This window comes from Mustela putorius, unplaced genomic scaffold, assembly GCF_011764305.1.
Source record: "Mustela putorius furo isolate JIRA1106 unplaced genomic scaffold, ASM1176430v1.1 tig00002195_pilon_pilon_pilon, whole genome shotgun sequence".
NCBI lineage: Eukaryota > Metazoa > Chordata > Mammalia > Carnivora > Mustelidae > Mustela > Mustela putorius.
The window spans coordinates 53142-64506 of record NW_025421961.1 but is presented as its reverse complement, the minus strand read 5'-3'; the positions used below and the strand labels follow the sequence as shown (position 1 = coordinate 64506).

General features: G+C 51.9%; 1 long non-coding RNA gene and 1 pseudogene across 1 annotated transcript; both read right to left on the bottom strand.

Annotated features, from left to right (window-relative positions):
* Positions 1-293: 293 nt before the first annotated feature.
* LOC123394282 lies at positions 294-1705 on the bottom strand (annotated as a pseudogene).
* Positions 1706-5439: 3734 nt separating this feature from the next.
* LOC123394280 lies at positions 5440-11359 on the bottom strand. The gene is made up of 4 exons (XR_006609001.1): positions 11121-11359; positions 6528-6683; positions 6292-6360; positions 5440-6025 (listed from the first exon to the last, which is right to left on the bottom strand). It is a non-coding gene; the product is annotated as an uncharacterized LOC123394280 (long non-coding RNA).
* Between the last annotated feature and the right edge of the window lie 6 nt (positions 11360-11365).

The window sequence follows — 11365 nt, the reverse complement described above, 5'->3', positions numbered from 1 at the left end:
CCCTCTCCAGACCAAAATGCAAAGTATATCCAAATTGATAATTATTGCTATGATTATTTTCAGTGCTTGTACTGATAATGTCTTGCTAAAGCATTATCAGTGCATCAGTAGTGAAATTATAATTAGTAAAATTATAATTACAAATATAATCAATTATAATTAGTGAAAACTAGTGAAATTATCATTTCCTTATATTACAGACAATATCTGTATTTTGTCTGCAGTGAATTCAGCATAGTGACCTTGCAAGGATATACCTTAAAGACTTTTGTATGGTGAGGATGACTATAACATCAACAATGAACCTGAAACAAGGGACAAATGAGTATCTGTCAGGTGACTGGTGGCCTGGCCTGTCTTTTTCATATATTCCTGGAGAGAACTGAGCCACTTCCTTGGAAACACTGACCAGTGACCCAGTAACACAAGAACTTGCCCAGCTGGCTTTCTGGGAGTCCAACAAAGCTTTCCACCCTCCAGCCTTGAGGTTTGTTTGGTTGTATTTTGTTGTTGTTGTTTTGTTTTGTTTTTAGATTTTATTTATTTATATGCCAGACAGAGATCACAAGTAGGTAGCGGTAGGGGGCAGCAGGCTCTCTGCTGAGGAGAGAGCCTGATACAGAACTCAATCCCAGGAGCCTAAGATCATGACCTGAGCCAAAGGCAGAGGCTTAACCCACCCAGCCACCCAGGCACCCCAGCCTTCAGTTTTCTAATTTCTGGAACCCTTGCCCCTCTGAGTCCCTCAGCACAGAGAACACCCTCTCATTCCCCATACCTGGAAGAAGTTCCCTTCGTATTCGAAGAAAAGCAGTGGCCACGTGATGCGGATGATGGAGGGAAGAGCTTCCTCAGAGGGGTCTGGAGAAACAGAGAGAGAATGAGCCAGAGCAGCATCCCCAGGAAGGCCTTGCTGTAACTGCCACCCCAGGTTCCGTCCCCAAGGCTGGACCCTCACCGGCAGGGTCTGCCCCATGGTGCTATGCGCCAGGGCCTGGATGTGGGCCATCTTCTCCTCCACCTGCTCCACCAGCGCCTGCACCTCCCTGAGGTTGTCTAGGAGAGAGGAGGGTGCCAGAGACCAAAGCTGTTCTTCCTGTTCCCTGTGGTCCTGTCAGGACATGCGCCCCTCTCCCTCCCTCGGAGCTGGTGCTTTAAGACCCAGAAAAATGACAGCTCCCCTGAGTCACTCCCCTGCCTCCCTCTGCTCACCCCACCACTCCTGCCTTCCCTCTCACCATCCAGGGTGAAAATGAAGACCACGGTGCCGATTTCTGTGAGAGATGGCAAGATGCACGTCAGGAAGTCCTCTTGGGAGAAGGAGAACTGGGGACCCTGGGCACGAGAAAATGGGGGGCCCCCTCCCATGAAGAACTCCCACCCACAGACCTGCGGACCACAGAGGGCCTCACAGGACCTCTCACACAGCGTGTTTGTACACAGATGGAAGAACCGAGGTTCAACGAGGTCAAGTGTTTTGCCCAAGATGATGCAGCAAGTTGAGGGAAGAGCCCTGGACTAGAGCCAGCTTTAGAGGGAGAATCCAGAACCTTCCGCCCTCTCTGTGCTTCCCCAAAGCCTCCCGACCTCTAACCCATATTCCCTTCCCTGGACTGTCTGCCTGCTCTCCTCCCCCACCTGTCCCCAGCGCCCCTCACCTCCCACTCCCTGCACACCTGTCACCTTCACACCCTGCCCCATGTCCCGTCATACACTCGCCCCCGTGGAGAGAGCTCAGTCCTCTGGTTAAACATGTCACTCTGATCACCAGTGAGAAAGCCGCGGATATCTCGGTAGTCTGGAACGTTTAAGGACAGGGAGAAAGGAATGATGGGCTTTATAGGAAAGATTGATTCTAGGCTTGGGGGAACGTTCATGGGTCTTGAAGGAAAGTGCCCAGAGGGGTGGCGGGTGAGGTGTCACACACATCGGAGGCCACAGCTAAGCGGGGCTGGGAGTTGAGGAACCAAGTCCTGAGTAGGGGTTCACAGCAAGGAGCATTTGACTGAAATGCCTATTCAAATAGGACAGTCTGGACATCGAATGAGGAACCCCCATGGGCTGCGGATGGGGGTAGGAAATCAGTTAGCATTCAGGAGGAGCCAGGAAGAAAGTCTAGACTGGGGTCCCACCGGCACCAAAGCTGTGGATACACTCCACTCCATCCATGATGGCCATGATGCCCAGGGTCTGCCAGCCAACCAGGTACACACGGCCTTTTTCCTCCAGGCTGAGCACGGGCCAGAAATCAGGACACGAGAGGAGACACGGCAGTGAGAAAAGATCAGGGATCAGAGCAAGATGCACACGGCCAAGCACAGGTGCAAACCAACAGAAAGGTTACCGCGCCCACCACCACGCAGACCTGCTCCCCTCACCGCGTTAAGGAGTCCTCAGGGTCTCCGCTGTTCTCAGGACAGTCCCCCATCCACGCAACCTCCCCACTCCTAATACGTTTCCACACACCTGATGCTGGCTTGCATCGTCAGGGCAGCGATCTTCGGGCTTTGACTCTAGGTCACCTGATGAGCCCGCTCTAATGTCCGCAGGATTTCCAGAAGGCACTTGGGAGAAAGAAAGGCCACCAGCTCCAGGGGCGGGCCCAGGGCCCCCTCTAGACAGCATGGGTACCCAGCCCTGCCCAGGGGAAGGCACAATTCCCTGACAACTAAGTTCTGCTGGTCCCTAGCGGAGGTGCGGGGAGTCCTGTCAGAACGCAGGGCAGAGGACAGAAAGGACTTCCGTGAGCAGAACACAAGACCCAACCGAGGCCGAAGGACATGAAGAGAGCGGGGCGAGGAGGACGGGCTCGGAGTGGACGGGGAGGTCAGCGGGGATTCTGGGAGCCAGGCCAGAGACACAGGCCCCCGCAGAAGGAGTTCTTCCTGGACGACCTGGGCCCTCCCCCAGCCAAAGACTTTCTGAAACGAGGTGAGCTTTCGGTGTCCCAGGTGGGCTCAGGGATTAGGTGTCCCAGGTGGGCACAGAGATCAGTGGGACCTGAGGAGCCCAGGGTCCCCAGGAAACAAGTGAGACTTTGTGTGCTAAGAAACCCAGGCCAGCTCTTTTCCCATGGCCCAGGGTGCGGTGGCGGTGGGACTGGCCCTGAAATTAGCATCCACTGCGGCAGATACATTTTTGGTGAAGGAGAGTCCTCCATTAAAAGGAGCAGGGTTAACAGTATCTCAGACTCATTTATATCGTCACTTGAATTACGCTACAAGCCTGGAATCTGGGAGTTGAGAAAAGGTCCTCAGAAAGCACCCGGCCGCCCCGCCCCCCAGGACCACCACTGCATGTGCAGAGCCGCTCTTGAGGAATCCACAAGCCTTCCATGGAACATTCCAGCGACAGAAGCCTTCAGCTTCATCAAGAGGCCCAAGCCAATGGTGAAGTCAGCAGAGCTCCCCGCACCTGGCCGGGCACCAGCATCTCCAGGGGTGGTCTCAAAAATTAAGGGATTTCAGGGCCTCACCCCAAAGTGACAACATCCGAGCTCTCGCACAAGTGCCTACGAATCTACTTTCTTCTTGCTTTAACACTCCTGAGGCTGAACATCCAGGGAACCACACCTGAGCACTATCGTTTTCACATGCTGATCTCTGGGATCAAAGCGGCCATCTACATAGACAATAAGGCGGAGGTGATTGGGTGGCACAGAGTCCTCAGGAAAGGGGGACAGGGTGGGGTTTGAGTAGCCAGAGGGGGACCCAAGGGGAGCCTACGATGACAAAGGAGAATGGTTGCTACAATAAGGGAGCTGGGCAAAGGGGAATCAGAGGCCACTCCGCACCCACGGCTCCTTTGAACAGATGCTTCTCTTTGGGGTCCGCATCGTCCCGACCCTATTCTATCTCCTGGGCCTTGTTTTCCTTGTCTCTCCATTCCTGTTTTGAATGTCTGCTTTCTGGTATTTGATGTGGCCTCTGTAAGCTGCCTTTAGTCCTTCCCGAAAGAAGAGACTACATCAACCAGTGGACCAAAAAAACGAAATAAAAACAGAAACAAAACAGAATAAAACAAAAAAACCACCAAAAACAAAATCCTCATAAGCTCAGGGACAGTCCGTATTTACTCTAATGTTCTGAGATGTGGTGAGCAAGACCATAGCCACCATGCCCTCCTCTTTGTGGCTGTAATGTAGATTTTGGTTTTGTTTGTTTGTTTTGTTTTGTTTTAAAGATTTTTATTTTTTTATTTGGCAGACAGAGATCACAAGCAGGCAGAGAGGCAGGTAGAGAGAGGGGAAGCAGGCTCTCTGCAGAGCAGAGAGCCCGATGCGGGGCTCGATCCCAGGACCCTGGGATCATGACCTGAGCCAAAGGCAGAGGCTTTAACCCACTGAGCGAGCCACCCACTCGCCCCTGTACTGTAGATTTTGACAGGTTTCCTCTCAGCCTCCCTCAGGGGCCTGGCCCGTCAATGCCTTTCATTACAGTGGGCTCACGTGGCCATGTTCACGGGGCTGAAACCAGCCAGGACTGCTACGAAGGTGCCTGGGCTGTCCATGCCGGAGTCCACCTGGCCTGCCACAAAGGGAGCCTGATGGCAGGGGGAGAAAAAGGGTATGATGAGAGCGCAGGGGTTACTCTAGTGTTTCCTGAGGCGCAGGACCATCAGATTCCCCCGAGTCCTTGTTAGAAATGCAGAGTTCCAGCCCCAGGGAAGATTTACTGGATCTGCCTTGGAAGGGGAAAGCTCCAGGCCTGTATTTTTAACATGGTCCCCCAAGGAAATCCTCTGCATGGTAAAGTTTCAAAACTACTGGACTAAATTGTATGCTCCTTAAGGTCGGTGTCCTGCCCTCCTTGTGTGTCTCCTTCCGCATCTAGCATTGCTCGACCTGTTTCTCTTAGTGAACTGTTAGAATCAGAATACTGCAGTGGTGAGAGAAAATTGGGGACACCAAATCCAGTGCTTGGAATCTTGTTAAAATGCAGATTCAGACTCAGTAGGTCTTGGTGGGGGGCGAGATTCTATATTACTAGCAAATCTTTGGAGATACTGATGTTGCTAAGCAAGGACCATGCTTAAGTAGCAAAGGACAGGTCCAGGGGTCAGCTTCTTATGTAAAGAGCAAGAGAGTAAATATTTTAGGCTTTGGGGCCCCTGTGAACTCTATGCAATACCCAACCCTATCGTTGTAGCATGAAGTGGCCATAGATCTTATGTAAACACAAATGGCTGTGTCTCAATAAAACTTTATTTACATAAACAGGCAGCAGCATGATGGCCACTGTGGTTTGCTGACCCTGGGACTAGTCCATCTACCTTGCTTGTTGAATGGACTGACACACAGGTATTCTGGAATCGGATCCTTTCCCTGTCATTCCACATTCATGCAGCTGGTTCTCAATTAGTGAGAGTAAAATCAAAATTCCTTGCGTGAACCCTTTCTGTTTTCTAGTACCCACTTCCGCAATCTATTTCCCATGCTGTTCTGCCCCCACCCCCTTCCTCCCTGTAGAATGGATCCCCCCAGGCTGTCTTCACACTCACAGAGAGTCCCAACGAAATGCCAATGACAATCACCCTCTTCTTCCCAGAGACCACCTAGGAGAGGAGGGTGGGTGAGACAGTGCCACCAGGAGGATTCTAGGATACAAACCTATTGCATGGAGATGTCAGGGTCAGGACTGGGGAAGAGAACGGGCTTTGCCTGGATGGGGACTCTAGTGTCTTCGTGAGAAGGAACAGACAGAGACTTCTGGTTGACTATCAGGGAAAACACTAGCTCAGCTTGGGGGAAGCACATTCTTTCTTTGGCAGCAACAGAAGAACTCCTGGGGAGACTCCTTAACCCTCCTTAACCACAAAAGGGAACAGAAAGATGCCTGGATGTGAGAACGAAACTTCATTCTGACTCCTAAATCTGGCTTAGCTACTTACTCCAACCTTACTCATTCCAGAAAGGACGGAGAGCAGCTTTGTATCCAGCAATCACTCAATAAAAAGCAGTGCTACCCAGCAATTATTAGCTGGATATATTTGGGCAAGCTACTGTGATTGTCCTTTGTTTTCCTATCTGAAAAAAAAAATGGAAACAATCACACTCATTTCACAGGTTTTTGCAAAGGTAATGAGTGTGAAAGCACAATGTCAATTACAGAGTGTGATGTAGATAATAGTTATTCTAATTACTGTTGATTAATAAGATGACAATAAAGAGGCCAGAGGGAGGACTGGGAGAAAGGAGAATGGAGATGGAGTAAAATGAGAAGTGGAAGCCAAGAAAAGAGATCAAGTGGGGAGGGAGAGAAGTTAGGAGGGGAGGAGACAGAGAGACTGTACCTTCAGCACTTCCTGCACTTTGCCAGCCACTTGGACCATGGTGGTCAGAACTGATTCACTATACAGTCTCTGTAGGGAGCAGGTGGGAATCAGAAGCCAAAAAAAGGACAGTGGATTTGGGGGACGGGGAGGAATGAATGGTGTGGTGGAGGGGCTCTCAGGTCTCAAACACGAAGGACCATTGGCATGGAGCTGGCATCTTTATTTTCAGTGTCCAGGGGATGGGTCTGGGTTACCTAGTCTGTGGGCATGACTTGCCGCTCCTCCTGGAAGATCTCAGCATCACGTTGTCCCAGCAATTGAACAATTTCCTCGGCATCTGCTTTGTCGAGGTCCTGGGTCAGTGGGTTTGACTCCTCTGTGATTGGCAGGGCTGCCTCATACCCAGACCTCTAGAGGGAAGGGAGCACAAGGATGCAGACAGGAAGCCCAGGCCTCGCTCACGCCTCTGGATCTGGAGGTGGGAGCGGCAGCAGGCACAAGGTTTGGGGATACACACACACACACACACACACACACACACACACACACAGCATCCAAGGATTTAGCCTGAACTTGGTACTCTGGGCCTAAAGGGGAAGGTCAGGAAGGAAGATGGGACGGAGGAGAGGGAAAACAGAAACCCAGGGTGGAGGGAAGTCCAGAAGAGAAATGATTCTAGGAATCAGTGCAGAAGACCAACATGGAGAAGGTGGGATGAGGGAGTCTCACCTCCCACTTGCCAGGCTCTGGGGTCTCAATCGCGTGTTGAAACCATTTTGTGCCTGGCATGGTCTCATGCTCTGGACACCCTGTCGTACCTCCATCTTCAGCTACACAAACGCTTCTGTCACGCTAACTCTGCTTCCAGCTGGCGGGGGCCTTATCTGAGCCACAGTGATGATTAACCCAGGTACCCTGGCCTCTCCGAGCACCGCCCCCTCTGAGTATCTCTCCCCACACCCTTTCCCTATCAGTGGGCCCCCATCCCTCTGGGCACCGCAGGGAAGCTCTAGGGCTCCCTCTTTGCATACATGCACACTGCCCAGCCTCTGTTTTGCCCCATGAAGGGGCAAACCTGAGGTTCATTACTCTTAACCTTTGGAAATAATGACCTCTTCTCCAGAGGACCTGGAGCTCAGAAGTGCAGGGTAATATCCAGTCCCATGACAATGAGAATCCCTGAGCAGAGGATTCTTCTGGGACAAGGATGAAACAGCAGGCCAGAGATCAGGGTCCTCAGGGACAGCAGAGGTCAGAGGACCTGAGCCGTGGCTTGATCACATGTCCAGAACACACAGTACTCCGGGCCCCTCTTGCTCCATTTCACTCTTTCATCTCAGAAGGAAGGTAACAGAAACTTTGGAGCCCCAGGGGGACACACGCTGAACTGAAATTTACGGGAAAAAAGTGCCACGGAAATAGAAATGCTGCAATGAGAATTAGAAACCAAAGTATCTGCCCTAAATACATGAGCCAACAGTTATTTACACTGAACAATTCACTTTTCACGTGCAGTATCTCACTGGGTGCATTCCCACTAAGGAGACCACACTGACACCCTTGTTTTACAGATGGTAAAGCAGAGGCTCAGAGAAGTTAGGTCGTTGCTGAAGATCAGACAGTTGACAGAAAGGGGACTCCCACCAGGTTGTTACTCCAGATCTCATGAAATAGTTTAAGGATTTATGTTGGTTAAACGAATGAAGTAACTAACACGCTGGTGCAAATTCATGATAATCCCTCGCTCACACAGTGTCATAAGATTTATAAAGACATTCCCCAACATTATCTCACTGGATCCTGCCAACAGCCTTATGAGGTTCTGGACGCTCTGGTTTTAGGAAACCTGACACTTAGACGACGAATTTCTGCACACCAGGCAGGAAGAAGAGCTAAAAACCATAGGTTGCTGCTCTTTATTTAGACTTCCCCGCTATATACCCAGCCTGCTGTCTTAACCGCTGGACTCCAGCTCCTCCCGTGCCCAGACACCTAGGTGACGCTCAATAAATATTTGTTTAATAAATTAAAGAATGAATGAGAGCGAAGAGAACCAATATCAGATTACCAATGGGGAAGAGATTTAAAAGCTGACGCAGTCTACAAGTGGAGATTTTACATCAATTATCTCGCCACTCTGTCCCCTCCGGCAGGGGAAGTGGGATTCCTCCTCCCAACTTGGCTAATTCTACCCGGGCAGGGAAGGGGCCCTCCCGGGAGCCCGAGTCCCTCGCACCTGTGCCTCTCTCTACGCGCCCCCCCCCCCGCCCCCGGCTGGCTCCTTGGACAGAGCCAGGATCAGAGGCAAGGGGACCGGGGAGGCCGCCAATGGGAGGGTCCTGGGAGGATCCCTTGGAGAATGGGGTCGGGGGAGGGGGGGTAGGGGGATGACCGCGGCAAGAACCCCGGCGGGGCGGGGCGGGCCGGCAGGTCCCGGTTCAGCTGCCGCAGAGCGAGCGGGGCCAGCTCTGCAGAAGGCGGCGGCTAGAAGGCCGGGACGGTCACATCCCGCTGCAGGGGCCGGCGGAGCGGCCTCACTGCCTCCCGCACCGGGACTCCGGCCAGCGGCCAGGCCGCGCCGGCACCGCCCCCCGCTCAGGGAGAGACTAAGCGGCCCGTCGGAGCTCTGGGGTCCCCCGCAGCCCCGCGGCCCGCTCCCGCTGCGCCTCCGCCTGCCCTCTGCCCGCGCTGTATGTATGAGTGAGGAAACCGAACTCAAAAACAGATGCACTAACACCCTGGGGATGGGGACAGGGTCAGGGAGAGCCTCAGTTGGTGATCTGCCCAAGACTGAAGGATCCAGTAATCTCCTAGAGGGTAATGACACTCCCACAATCTCAGGCCTGGTGCCCATCCTCTTTCCACTGTCAGCAGGGCCAGAAGGTAGGTCTCTTGGGGTCTGTGTCCCTGGACCTGGGGAATGGCTATCAGATGGGAAATGTCCTTCCATCCCCCAGGTACGGGGGACAGACACTTGTTCAACTGTATCCCACTAGGTCCCAGATGGGCCCCCATTGCACCTGCATCAGGACTCTAGGCATCCCCAGCTGCCCTCACATCTTGCCTCTGGGTCTCAAAGGGGGAGGGTTCTTTGGGTACTCCCCCTCCCCCAGCAACTCAAAGGAATTGTCTGGGTCTGGAGGCAGATGCTGCACTGCACTACTCCAATGTCTTCCACGGAGTCTCAGGGGCTCCCCGTCTCACCTGGTGGCCCCCCAGCTGCTGGTGACCTCACCCCTTGGACATTTTTCCAATAAATGTTCTTGGACAAACTGGAGATGGCTGTTTGGGATACTGTACAGTAAGCTGAAGACACTTCCCCACTGTCTCTCCCCTGACCACAAGGGCCTCTCACCACCACCAACTCGACAGGAGGACTAACATTGTTTTAAGGTGTTTGTTTTGATTCTGTAGCCTTGAATGGGTTGGGGAGAGGACAGAAATGGGTGTAGAAAACTGAAGCCCTAGTTCCTTTTGTTTTGTTCAGTGAGAACAGGGGAGAAGGAAAAGAAGGGGAGGTATATAAATTCTCCTGCATCCGTGGAAACGAAGGTCATACCACATGTGAGGGGCCGGTAACCTTTTTAACTTCACTGCCCACATTGACACCCAAGCTTTTCACCACTGATTCCTCTGACTCCTCCATCAACCTCGAGTTAATTTCCAGAAAGGGACTGAACGGTGTTTTGAGGCACATGAAAGAGAAGCTCCGCTAATAGACCCTTCAGTGCCACGTACTCCTATCCTGTGCACTCCTGTACTCCTAGTCTTTCCCGCACTCACTTTTCCTTTTCTTTCTGTCTGCCTCTGTCTCGCTGACTCGGTCAAAGTCAATAATAACTGTAAAGTGTAAATGACTTTATATTCACTCTCTGCCACTATATCCAGAGGAGGAGGATGGAAATAAAACTGAAGGGTTGGAACTCCCCTGTCAAAAGACTTATACTTTGGGCTCTGGGGCTACTTCCTTCCTGTGAAAATAGAGGCTTTCCTCTACTGTTTCTTAAATTCCAAAGCGGGGTGGAGGGGATGGTGCCAGTGAGAGAAAAACCACTGTTTTTCCAGAGGAAACCACTGATCTTTCCAGAGCAGGTGTATCAACGCTCCTTTTCTGCATCTCAGCCTCTCTGGCATGTTCCAAGAATTTAGACCAGTAATTCTGAAAGGGACCCCAATCCAAACAGATCAAGAAGTCATTATCCTTTTTACCTCACCAAGCTCCAATCCCACGTATCACAAGACTTAACTTCATCCTATCAGATAAGCCCCGTTCTCATTTGCCCTCCGCCTTGAACCACAAAAGCATCCAAATCTGGGCAGCAGTCTTTGATCCACTGCTACCCAGTTCTGCAGTAGTACCTCTCACTGGCCACTGGCGCGGAAACACTCACATCGCAGACTCTGGACACCTCATCTCTTGGGATGGAAGTGGCACGGGGTATAGAAGCATGGCATAGATATAAGGAGCTACGAGTTCAGAATATAAAGGCTGTTTCAACGCATCAGCTCTGGGTTGAATCCCAGTTACATCCTTTCTGTTCATTTGTTAAGGGACCCCTCTAATCCCGAGTCTCCTGGCATGAGAAATGGAACTAATAATGCCATCCCCTTCAAAAGCTGTCTTTGAGATTAAATGAGATAATGCATCTACAACCTTTTGCACGGTACCTGGCAGACGCATCCTGAGGAATCGGTTAGCTATCATTACTAGCCTTGTGATACCCCGTGCACATCATAGAGCCTATCTGGATTCAACCCGGGCTGCTCCAAAACGTATGAAAGCAACCGCCCTGCCTTCCTCCAGGGTTGTAAGTATTAAAAGAGGTATTCAGCCACACTTCACTCACAATCCAGGCGGGAGGAAGACCGCGACCCATAGGACCTCGAGTTTGCGGAGGGCTCGTGGGCGTGGCTTCAGCTTGAGTTTGCAAGCGACGACACTATTGGTTGAAGAGAGGATTCGCGTCCACTCGGCCCCGCCCTAGACGTCACGGCGCCTGCGCACGTTCTCTCTGCTTCACAGCGAAGCTATGTGGTGACTTTGCGAAGGGTGTCTCGCTGTACTCGCGTCAGCGTTAGCGTCAGCGACAGC